This window comes from Pongo abelii, chromosome 18 (genome assembly GCF_028885655.2).
Source record: "Pongo abelii isolate AG06213 chromosome 18, NHGRI_mPonAbe1-v2.0_pri, whole genome shotgun sequence".
NCBI classification, from domain to species: domain Eukaryota; kingdom Metazoa; phylum Chordata; class Mammalia; order Primates; family Hominidae; genus Pongo; species Pongo abelii.
Window position 1 is genome coordinate 70,087,133 of NC_072003.2, and position 12,537 is coordinate 70,099,669.

General features: G+C 38.0%; 1 long non-coding RNA gene across 2 annotated transcripts in view; it reads left to right on the forward strand.

Moving 5' to 3' along the window:
- LOC129050947 (uncharacterized) overlaps nucleotides 1-12,537 on the forward strand; it is a 239,683-nt gene that overhangs the window by 125,141 nt on the left and 102,005 nt on the right. For both annotated transcript variants that reach the window (XR_008514882.1, XR_008514880.1), the window contains one exon: nucleotides 8,174-8,234. This is a non-coding gene — a long non-coding RNA (uncharacterized LOC129050947). The remainder of the gene's footprint in view (nucleotides 1-8,173; nucleotides 8,235-12,537) is intronic.

The window sequence follows — 12,537 nt, forward strand, 5'->3', positions numbered from 1 at the left end:
AGCTCTCTGGGGTCTCTTTTATGAGGGTGCTAATTCCATTTCTGAGGGTCTCCCCTCATGACCTAATCATCTCTCAATGGCTCCACCTCTTAATACTTGCATGGGAATTAAATTTCAAGATATAATTTTTGTTTTTTTTTTGAGACGGAGTCTCCTCTGTCACCCAGACTGGAGTGCAGTGGTGTGATCTCGGCTCACCGCAACCTCTGCCTCCCAGGTTCAAGTGATTCTCCTGCCTCAGCCTCCTGAGTAGCGGGATTATATGCATGTGCCACTATGCCTGGCTAATTTTTGTATTTTTAGTAGAGACGGGGGTTTCACCATGTTGGCCAGGCTAATCTTGAACTCCTGACCTCAGGTGATCTACCCACCTCAGCCTCCCAAAGTGCTGGGATTACAGGCATGAGCCACTGTGCCCAGGCTCAAGATGTGAATTTTGGGGAGACACAAACATTCAGACCATAGCAGCCATAATGTCCCATGTTTGCTGAAATGTGCCTGTTCTATTGTGAATTTTGGGTCTTATATTGGAAAAAAAAATTATTGTCTTAAAGATAAAATTACAAGTATTGTGGACATTTGGGGTAAAGAGCACAGTGATTGTCAATAGCTACTAAATCTTTTTTTTTTTTTTTTTTTTTTTTTGTGACAGAGTATCTCTCTGTCACCAGTTTGGAGTGCAGTGGCGTGCAATCTCGGCTCACTGCAGCCTCTGCCTCCCGGGTTCAAGAGATTATCCTGCCCCAGTCTCCCGAGTAGCTGGGACTACAGGCATGTGCCACCATGCCCAGCTAATTCTTGTATTTTTAGTAGAGACGGGGTTTCACCATGTTGGCCAGGATGATCTCGATCTCTTGACCTCGTGATCCACCTGCCTTGGCCTCTCAAAGTGCTGGGATTACAGGTGTGAGCCACCGCACCCGGTCAATAGTTACTAAACCTTAAGAGGATGCTAATGATGGCATTTCCCTTTCTGATGTACAACAATAGAAAATGCGCTGTGGGGCCACTTTGTAGCTTAGCTTTTATTTCTCCACATGTAACAACACAGGATAAATTTATTTAGTAATAAATGACCCAGTCATTTGGAAACTTCTTTTTTTGAGACAGGGTCTCTCTCTGTCACCCAGGCTGGAGTGCAGTGGTGCTCACTGCAGCCTCCACCTCCCAAGCTCAAGTGGTCCTTCCACCTAAGCCTCCCCAGTAGCTGGAACTACAGGTGTGCACCACCATTCACAGTTAATTTTTGTACTTTTTTTTTAGAGATGAGGTTTTGCCATGTTGCCCAGGCTGGTCTCAAACTCCTGAGCTCAAGCAATCTGCCCACCTCTGCCTCCCATACTGTTGGGATTACAGTTGTGAGCCACTGCAACTGGCCTGGAAATGTTTTAAAATAAAAAATAAGACTTAAAGCTGCAAATATATATATATATATATATATATATATATATATATATATATATATTCTCTCTTCTTCTAAATGGTGGTGCTACCGGTTAAGCTCTGCCTCTCTGGAAGGTATACAAAAAGGGTTCCATTCTGGCAAGGGTGGTGAATACAGGGTGAACCAAGACCAGTGTACCTCAAACAACTTGGCTGTGTCATACTCCTTTCCTTTAAGCTTAGGCTGTAGACTTTATAACTCTCCTAGGTAAGGTTTCAATCCAGAAACACGTGCTACAAACTTAGTAGCTATTCTAGTGGGTCTCACACAAGTCTAGGCCTGCCTGCTTTTATAGTTAGTACAATGGGTTCAGTCTGTTGAGGGGAAACCCTGGAGCCCACTGTAACCAGAGGAAATACAGCCTGCGTGCTTGGATCATGGATAAGAGGCTGAGACAAATTACGGACTCATCACACTGGGCAGCTCCAGAGACCAACCTCTTGACTTCTCAAGCATGAGTTTCTTTAACATCCAGAGAACATGCAAGAATTCCCCAAGGGTCAGTTGAGTTTGTTCATCACTGTAGGTCCAAGTTTTGCAAAATGTGTTATGCAAGACACCCAACTCATGATACTTCAGGAAAAAGAAAAGCATTCATAGTTAGAAATGTCTGAATATGGCTAGGCGTGGTGGCTCACGCCTGTAATCCCAGCACTTTGGGAGGCCGAGGTGGGTGGATCACAAGGTCTGGAGTTCAAGACCAGCCTGAACAATATGGTGAAACCCTATCTCTACTAAAAATACAAAAAATTAGCCAGGCATGGTGGTGGGCACCTGTAATCCCAGCTACTCAGGAGGCTGAGGCAGGAAACTGCTTGAACCCGGGAGGTGGAGGTTGTAGTGAGCCGAGATCGCGCCACTGCACTCCAGCCTGGGCAACAGTGAGACTCAATCTCAAATAAATAAATAAATAAATAAATGTCTGAATATACTATTACCCTCTTGGAAATTCACATAAGCATGTTGAAGATTCAGAGAAGTTCAACATAAAGACAACTGTTTAATTTTGCTTAAGCCACCTTTTCCTACACATACATGAGCACATTTCTTTTTCTCCTGAAACAGAGTAACATCCCACACTTCCGAGAATGTTGCTCTAGATATTCTACATTTTATTCTCACATTAAGCCAGACTTCTCAGAGAACAGCCTATCTGGATCTCACATTGTCGGATGCTCATAGAAGAGCATTTGCTCTTCTGTGATTTGCTGTTTGCTCTCAGCCTGCTCAAGGGTTGTTTTAGGGAAGAGGTGCAGGAAACTTGCCATTAGAATCATTGTGGACATTTTGTTGATTATTACATAATAGGCTCATTATAAAGACCCACAAAGAAATTTCTACTCTATGTTACGAACTGATATAATAGATTCCTATAGTTGCTGATGCATGCTACCAAAAAGTTGGTGGCTTAAGACAACACAAATCTATCTTCTTACCATTCTGGCTGTCAGAAATCAGAGAGGGGTCTCATTAGGCTACAATAAAGAGGTTGGCAGGGCTGTGATCCTTTCTGGAAGCTGCAAGGGGGAATTCGCCTTCTCTCCTTTTCCAGCTTTTAGAAGCTGCCTGTATTCCTTGGCTCATAGCCCGCTTCAATCTTCAAAGCCAGTAATAACCTCTCTATCTTCATCATGATTCCAACTCTGGTTCTCCCTCTTTTGCCTCCCTCTTCCATTTTTAAAAGACCCTTGTGGGCTGGGCGTGGTGGCTCACGCCTATAATCCCAGCACTTTGGGAGGCTGAGGGGGGCGGATCACGAGGTCAGGAGATCAAGACCATCTGGGCCAATACGGTGAAACCCCGTCTCTAGCAAAATACAAAAAATTAGCCAGGGGCATGGTGGCATGCACCTGTAGTCCCAGCTACTCGGGAGGCTGAGGCAGGGGAACCACTTGAACCCGGAAGGCGGAGGTTGCAGTGAGCCAAGGTTGGGCCACTGGACTCCAGCCTGGTGACAGAGTGAGACTCCGTCTCAAAAAAAAAAAAAATAAATAAATAAAATGACCCTTGTTGGGCCAGGCACAGTGGCTCATGCCTGTAATCCCAGCACTTTGGGAGGCTGAGGCGGGCGGATCACGAGGTCAGGAGTTTGAGACCAGCCTGACCAACATAGTGAAACCCTGTCTCTACTAAAAAGACAAAAATTAGCCAGGCGTGGTGGTGTGTGCCTGTAATCCCAGCTACTCAGGAGGCTGAAGCAGGACAATTGCTTGAACCCAGGAGGCAGAGGTTGTAGTAAGCCGAGATCATGCCATTGCACTTCAGTCTGGGTGACAGAGCTGGACTTCATCTCCAAAAAAAAAAAAAAAAAGGACCCTTGTGATTACAGGGGGGCATGCAGATAATCTGGGATAATCTCTTTATTTTGAGGTCAGCTGATTTGCAATCTTAATTCCATCTGCAACCTTAAATCCTCCTTGCCATGTAACCCAACATATTTGTGGGTTTTGAGGAGTAGGATATGGATATGTCTGGGGAGCCATTATTCTTCCTACCTTAATCCAATATGCACATTGCTCTTTTTGATTTGGCTTCTAGGATGCTCAGAGTTATCTAGCAATTGTACAGGACTTCATCTTATTTTTTAATCCCAATTTTCCTTTATTTCCTATAGTCTAATTCGCTCCTAAAGTTCATGTCATTACACACATATACACACACACACACACACACAAACACACATGCCATATCAAAATATAATCAAAGTAATCGCATTAATAATGGACCCCTAGAGCAGGAATTGGAAAACTACAACCCATAGATTAAGTCTGGATTCCCTTGACCTCCTGGGCTCAAGAGATCCTCTTACCTCAGCCTCTCGAGTAGCTGGGACTATAGGTACTCACCACCTCACTCAGCTACTTTTTAAATTATGTGTAGAGACAGGGTCTTGCTATGCTGCCCAGGCTGGTGTCAGGCTCCTGGGCTCAAGCTGTCCTCTGGCCTTGGCTTCCCAGAGTACTGGGATTATGAGCATGAGCCACTGTGCCTGGCAATGTTTTTGTAAATAAAGTTTTATTGGAACACAGCTACTGCTTTCCTTCTACAAGCGCAGAGTTGAGTAGTTTAGCACAGACCATATATGTGGCCCACAAACAAGAAATATTACTACATGGCCCTTTACAGAAGAAGTTTATGACCCTTCTCTGAACAACAAATAACATTCTATTTTACTATTCTGTGGATTTCCTTACTGTGTATCTCATTCATTTCTAGAACAATGAGAATCCAGAGTTGCACTCAGTTTCAACTCTGAGGCTTAATGGCTGCTGCTGTCTTTTGCTGCAAAGGGAGATGATGGGTCACCTAAAATCCCTGAAACATGTAATCCCAGCTACTCGGGAGGCTGAGGCAGGAGAACCGCTTGAGTCCAGGAGGCAGAGGTTGCAGTGAGCTGAGATCACACCATTGCACTCCAGCCTGGGCAACAAGAGAGAAACTGTCTTTGAAAAAAAAAAAAAAAAAAAAAATCCCAAAACATGTCACATAGTTAGGTCTTTTGTCACTTTTAGGTTTTGGCTTTTGTAGAGGGTTGGAAAATTACGCAGGGGATTTGAGACAGTGTGGACCTAATCACAGTCACTTAAAATACAATGTTTATTAAGACAGACTATGTCTACATATTTGCAAAAGGTTATCTCATGGCTTAAGACTCTGATTAATTTTATTTATCAGTAGTTACCAACCTGACTACCCCCTCCTCTGACCAACACACATACACCCTGCTCTCTTTCACTCAACCTCTAAATCTGAGAGGGAAGTGAATGGGCTTTGAGCTAGTCTACTATTTCACAAGACTTGTGGTAATTGTACATTCACCCATAATATACATCGCTGATGGTTTTTAAATAGAACTACATTTTAACAAACACCATTTCTTTACTAGACAAAAGTATAATAAAAGACATGTGTAAGAGTAAAAATGTTGGAAATATCTGATGTATAGTCTATCTTCAAAAATCATGCAATTGTTATTTCCTTCCTTCCTTCCTCCCTCCCTCCCTTTCTCTTTCCTTCCTTCCTCCCTCCCTTTCTCTTTCCTTCCTTCCTTCCTTCTCTTTCTTTCTTTCTTTCTTTCTTTTTCTTTCTTTCTTTCTTTCTCTTTCTTTTTCTTTCTTTTCTTTCTCTCCTTCTCTCTTTCTTTCTTTCTCTCTTTCTTTCTTTCTTTCTTTTGAAATGAGGTTTCACTCTTGTTGCCCAGGCTGGAGTGCAATGGTGGGATCTCAGCTCACTGCAACCTCCACCTCCTGGGTTCAGGTGATTCTCCTGCCTCAGCCTCCCGAATAGCTGGGATTACAGGCACATGCCACCACAACTGGCTCATTTTTTGTATTTTTAGTAGAGACGGGGTTTCACCATGTTGGCCAGGCTGGTCTCGAACTCCTGACCTCAGGTGACCCACCCACCTCGGCTTCTGAAACTGCTGGGATTACAGGTGTGAGCCACCGCGCCCGGCCTACCTTTCTTTTAGATCAGTGTGCAATAGATGCATTATGATTTGTCTAGATGATGACATTCTTGACCATTTCAAGGGACGTGGATTTGAATTTTCTTACTTCATTTTGAGTAATCTTTCTCCAAAACAACATTCCCATGTGCCTTATGATTAAAACCCCTAATTTTTATATAAGAAAATTTATTTTATTGTCAAAATATATATAATTTTAATAGAATAAATACAAAGATTTCAGGATAATGATAATTGAGTATGGCAAACTACATTTATTTTGAATTAATTAGTAGAGTGGCACTCTGCTAAACAATTTCCAAATATTACCTTATTTTATCCTCATAAGAGCAATGGCAAATGATTTTCAAAGCCAGATTGCCTGACTTCAGAGCCTAAGTTCTAAATAAGTACACTACTGCTTTGCTGTGGCAATTTTCTGTATGTAATATTAGCCTTTATTTGTTAAGCATCCATTATGCGTCAGACACTCTGTTAAGGGCTTTATGTACGTGAGCTCACTTGATCCTTATAGCTAGATAGGTGTATATCATTATCCCTATTTATTAGATACCCTCTTTGGGAAATCGTATTTATTGGAAATGTAAAATTGATGATTACAAATAGAGGAAGTCACTAATACATAGATATGATTACATTTTCCAAACAGGGGCTTATCTTAGGAAGAAATGCAAGCCTACCCTTCCATTGTTATAGTTTTCAGATTTTCTAGCAACAATGCATGTGCTTACAAAATACTGTAAAAACCATAATTTTGAATGCAGTTTGCACATGGAAGCACAGGATATTAAGTCTGGAGAACAGGATCAGACTTGTTGCCCTGTCTTTGGGCAACTCCTGTCTTAGGGAATGTATGTTAGATAATCCTAAGCCTTGCCAGACTTAGCCGTTAGCAAGGTGCTTCCCTTGCTAGAATGGCTTAGAAACGCTAACCAGAAGCCCAAACCTCAACGTGCTCTAGACTCATGACTGTTCGAATGAAATTTCATTCTTCATCTCTCGGCTTTCTCCCGATTTTGGATTAGCCCTGCCCTTTCTCATCGTAATCTTCCCATGTTTCCGATAACTATAATTTTAATGAGACAATTCTTTTAAGGTTCACCTTTTACTTTCAAAATTTACTCTATGCCTGCTACATTCACTTGGAGAGACACTTCTGCCTTCACTTTGGACGATCATTCTTAAATCTGGCTTGTAGAGTAACCAGTAATTGGATCAATCACTATTTATCACTCTTCTAAAAGCAATTGTCACCTATTAAAATGCCTTTCTCTCCCATGTTGCCTTAATTTGTGCATCCATTATAATCTGGAAATAATAGCAAGATGCTTATGCATGCAAACATCTTCTGTCATTTTTGACCACCTCAACTTTCACTTTTTTACTTAAATAATAAATAATAGGTTATTCTCTCCCACAAGACCAGACATCCACTGAGAGGTGGTCTAACATTGTATAAAATAACTAAAATCTTTCTAATCAGTTTGTGCTGGTGCTATTCTTGCTAGATTTCTGGACTTTTAATTTCTTCCTTGGCATTCAGGCTTTGCATATAGTATCTTTCCCCTATACTCTGTGTGGTCCTGCTCACTGGAAGCTAGTAATTATATATGAATAATGGTTTCCACACAATATCTAAGGCACTTACCCCACTCACACACACAGATGAAGCAAAGGTACAATTAAATCCAAATCATTTGCCAAAAAGATATAGTTTAAGATTCACCATTTTTATATAAAACTTTCATATTAGGATAAGGCGAATTCCATGATATACACCTACCATTCAGTTTCATCCTCAACTTAGGACCTCTGTCTAATTATTTTGGGAGAAGAAATTTCCTGTCACTTTCTTTGTACCTTTCCCAGATGCAGACTGATGAGAAAATCCCAAATTCTTTTCAGTCATTTCCTAAATAGTGTTTAGTGATAAATTAAAATGTAACCGGTTAATATTAAAAATGTATTGGTTAATGTGAAATGGTTTTCCGTTGCCATCTTCTACCACTTTCTTGGAAGGGGAGAGCACAGACTTTCTTTGCAATTGGAAACACTGCTTCTGTTTTGAGATGAGCTGAAACAGTCAACATTCTTTCAAGCCGTGACCTCCATGGTTTTGAACATTTTTTAGCAACTTTCCACTCAGAATGTGCCTTATTTTTAGCCAAGCACACACGTTACCATTTTCAATTGCCTTTGATCATTTTGATTGATATTTTTCTAGATCTTTTCCTTAAACTATTTTTTTTTCACATTTACAGGCTTCTGGACTTTGTGAATTCTGAAACCAAAACAAGAATAAGTTGAAGAATTCTTACTTTGGTATGTAGAAGCGTTCCAATTTGTTTGGTCTAAAAGTTATCCATGGAATTTTCTTCAGAGTGCTCTGTTTCATTCAATGTAGTTAAAGGTTGATTTCAGGTAATTTCTGAGATGTGATGATTTGGAAAATGTAGGACATAAAAATGAGGAACTTACGCATTAATGGCTTTACTTCCAAAATGCCTATGTATCTTTCTGGCATGAATTTGACTTTGGTCATCACAGCTCTGATATCCTCTGTACATTGAGGGGTTGTAGTTACTACTTAATATTTGGTCTGGAAAAAATGAATCCAGTTGCTAAAGATTTTGTTGGTGGGTAGTCCACAGCACAACAATTGCTACAGGAGGTGCTGGCTGTATTGAGTCATGAGCTTTGATAATTTCAGTGCTTAATGTGTGGCTGCTGGTCTTGATAAAGTACCACATGATGGCTCATAGTTGCATTCCTTGTTGAAACTGAGCACAACTCTGGATTCTGATTGTTCTACAAATGAATGAGATACAATGGTAAGGAAATCCACAGAATAGTAAAATAGAATGTTGTTTGTTGGAATTCATTTCTGTGGCTGTAGGTAGAAGAGGATATGGCAAATTCACTCGCCAGAAAATTGTACTATGAGTTTTTTGTTTTTGTTTTTGTTTTACATAAGAGAAAAGAAGGTTAAAAAAAAGAGAAGAGTTTGAATGTCAAGTTTTGTTGGACGCAGAACCAAGTTACCATTTGCTGTTCCGGAGCCTCTTTGCTGTCCCCATAGGAAGAAAGTGTTCACAAAACGCTTTTAACCCTAGGAGCATTCTATTGTCTAGCAAAAACATCTTTCTCACTGGCCTGAAATATACAAGGCAAATTTTTGTATGGCCATAGAAATATACTTTTCGATGCTCTGATTTGAAAATGGCGACATTGTTAAAAAAAGAGCAGGCACTTGGGTACAGTGGTGAATGCATGAGACGTTCATTTTGAGGAAGTGCTGAGTAGACCAGACGCTTGGTATCAAATGCCTTGATAAAATATTTTGGAAATGAGAGCTGGTTTCCATTAAAAAAAAATAAGCCCCTCTGGAGGGATTGACTTATGACTTTCACCATTTTGTTTTCATTTACTTCAAGTAGTTTTTAAAATTAAGTATATCTCTGAGCACGAGCCAGACTTGGACTATAGATTTTCAGAAGTCAGTGTGCTTGACCCTAAATATTTGATCCCTGTTTGTGATTCTTGGTCATCTGGTGTTGTGATTTTTGTTAGCAGAACCATATCTGCATAGATAGCGCATTGATGCACATCAGAGCCCAAAACACTTGAATTTTCCAACAATGAGAACATTGGGTGTTTCTCTTGGTGTGTGCTGATGGTATGAACTGATTTTGCGGAATCACTGCAGCAAGCTGTAAATGATGTATGAAATGAAAAATTCCTGTCCAGTGCACAGAGCGAATATATACAGTTCTGTGTAATCACTGTAGTGCTGGGCTATTTGTTTTAGTATTTCCTTCAGACATATAGCAGTTTTTTTGGTGAGTCATATCCAGACACTTGCCATTGGCACATAGCTCAGATTTCTGTTACATATATTTTAAATAAATTTCAGTGTTGTGTAAGTCTGTTTGAATTAATGCAATACCAGGTTTCAGAAGACTTGACCTTTATAAAATAATATTTTTATGAAAACAATATCAACACTTTTGTTCTGAAAAATTTGGAAAATACCGAAGAGCCTAAATAGCAAAATTGGAAATCATTTGATGCCATTATGGAGAAATAGCCATTGTTTACATTTTGTATATATTCTTTAAGGTATTTTTACCCACTGTAATTAGAATATGCTCTTTAAAAAAATTATCCTATGTACTTCTTTTACACTTTCATTCCCAATAACCAATAGGGCTTGAACATCTCCCAGTGGTCTTCTACAGTGTAACTTTTACTCACTGCATGCTGTTCAGACATGCGTGTAACACAGAGAAGTTTTACTCATTCCTATTATTGAAAAATGAACATTTAGTTTTTTTCTAATTTTGCTAATATAAATAATTTCCTGTATCACTACTGTAATGTTTATGTGATTTCAGTAATTTTGGTGTATATTTGGTAATGCCAAACTTGTCTCTGTTCTTTTCTTACAAAATTTTCTTTACTTTTGCATTTGTTTTTCCCTGTTGGGTTTTGACAATGACTGGATTATATTTATAAATTATTGCAGTAGACTGGTGTCTGTGTAATATTGAGTCATTCCATTGGAGAACATAGAGTGTCTCTATTTATGGGTAAATTTTCTAACATGAATTCATCCTTGTGTACCAGAAATAAACCTCCCTAAGTCACGAGAGTATTTTATTTAGGGTTTCTGCATATTATGTACTAGTATAATTCTTTTTTTGTGCCATCTTTGTTTGGGAGAAGTTGTTTGAAGCCTCTAATTTTCTTTCAAGATTATTGACCTGTTCAGGTTGCTTTCTATTTCTATTTGAATCAAGTCTGATGATTTATATTTTCCTGTTGAAATATCAGTTCATTTAAATTTGTTTTTATAGATGCATACAAAATATTGTTATAGTTAAAATAATTCTAGAAATCTATTGTTAAATCACTTTTCTTATTCTTAATATATCTTTTTTCTTGATTAGCTAGGCCAAAGGTAGTGTGGAAGAGCCAGCTCTAAAGTTTACTTACTATTTCCAGTTGCTCTGTTTTCCTACTAGCTTTTAAAGTTGCATGCTTAGTTAATTAATTTTTTGTTGTTGTTGTTTATTAATAAAAATATTTAAAACTATGAACTTTCCCATGATTTTTAACTTAGCTGCATCATATAACTTTTGCTGTTATATTCTTATTTCATTCATTGTTTAATAACCTAAAGTGATATTCTGATAGCCTCTAAGATCCAAAATTCTTTTATAAGAGTAATTTTAAATTTTAAAGTGGTTGATTTTATGACATCATCTGTTACTATTAATTTACAATTTTATTTAATTGCCTCCTAAAATACACCTGTGATGACTTTTACTTAAATTTTGTTGACATATTTTGGGGACAGTGTATATAATCATCTTTGGAAAAGAATCCATGGTCACTGGAAATGAAGGCTATTTTCCTTAAGATAGAGAATTAACTAATTATAAAGCTCCACTATATCCTTTGGTCTTCTTTGACCAACTGTGAGGAATGTTGAAGTCCTTTATGAAGTTGGTCTTACTATTCTTTAACTTTTACTTCCAGAGATATTCACGTTCTGAGAGTCAGTGTCGTATTATTTGACACATGAATATTGCATATTTGTGTTGAATTGTATTCCCTTAATGTAAAGTCTGTCTTTGCCCACTTCATGTGTTTTGCCTTGCATTTTTATTTCTCTAATACTAAAACTCTTCTTTTTATTTGTATCTCTTTAATATATGTTCATTCATCTTTTTGCTCATCCTTTCTGTACTTGTTTGTCTTAGGTGTATTTCTTCTAATTGATACATAATTGGATTTGGTGTTGTGACTCAGTCTTCTAGTCTTTGTCTTCTCACAGGGAAATTTAAGCCATTTACGTACATTGCTATAAATAAAATATTAGCCTTATTGCTTTCTTTACATTTTCTTTTTGATTCTCTGGGTGTCTTTTATTATTTTTCATTCTCTGTCTTTGGGCATATAGACTGTATGGTTCTTTGTTAGTATTTCATAAAGTATATGTTGGTATTCAATTTTTTTGTATCTCATTTCTCAAAACCATTTTTAATCTATGTATCTCCAACTGTCAAATTTAAGGGGAAAAAAGTCATTATGTCTTTTATTTAAATGGAAGAGTTTAGCATACTTCTCCTCTCCCCCACCCCTGCAACATACGTTCCATTGCTCTCCCCAGCCCTGTATCTTGCTCTTTGTTTCTAACCTCAGGTTTTAGAAAAAATGTTATTTAATAAAAATCATTAGTCTTAATGCATATGCTTATTTTTCAAAAATAATTTATAGTAAAAAATAATAGAAAACAATTTATAATTTCTATTTAGCTTTTAAAATTTTTGCTATAATTAGTTATTGTTATGTTTAATTAGTTTCACTATTCTCAATATTATTCTTATACTTTTTCTTTATTATTTTTGAGTTCTTAGTTTTTTCAAAATCTCTCAGTGAGTTTGAGTATGGCTTTAGATAATTTTTCAAGAAAGATGGATGGTTGGTACATTTTCTGAGTTCATACATTTGTGTGAATTTTTTTAATTCTTTGTTTAGATGTGCAATTCTTGAGTTATACCATTTCCCCTCAAAATTTTATAATTTTGTTGTATTAATTTTCATATCTGAGGCAAGGCTG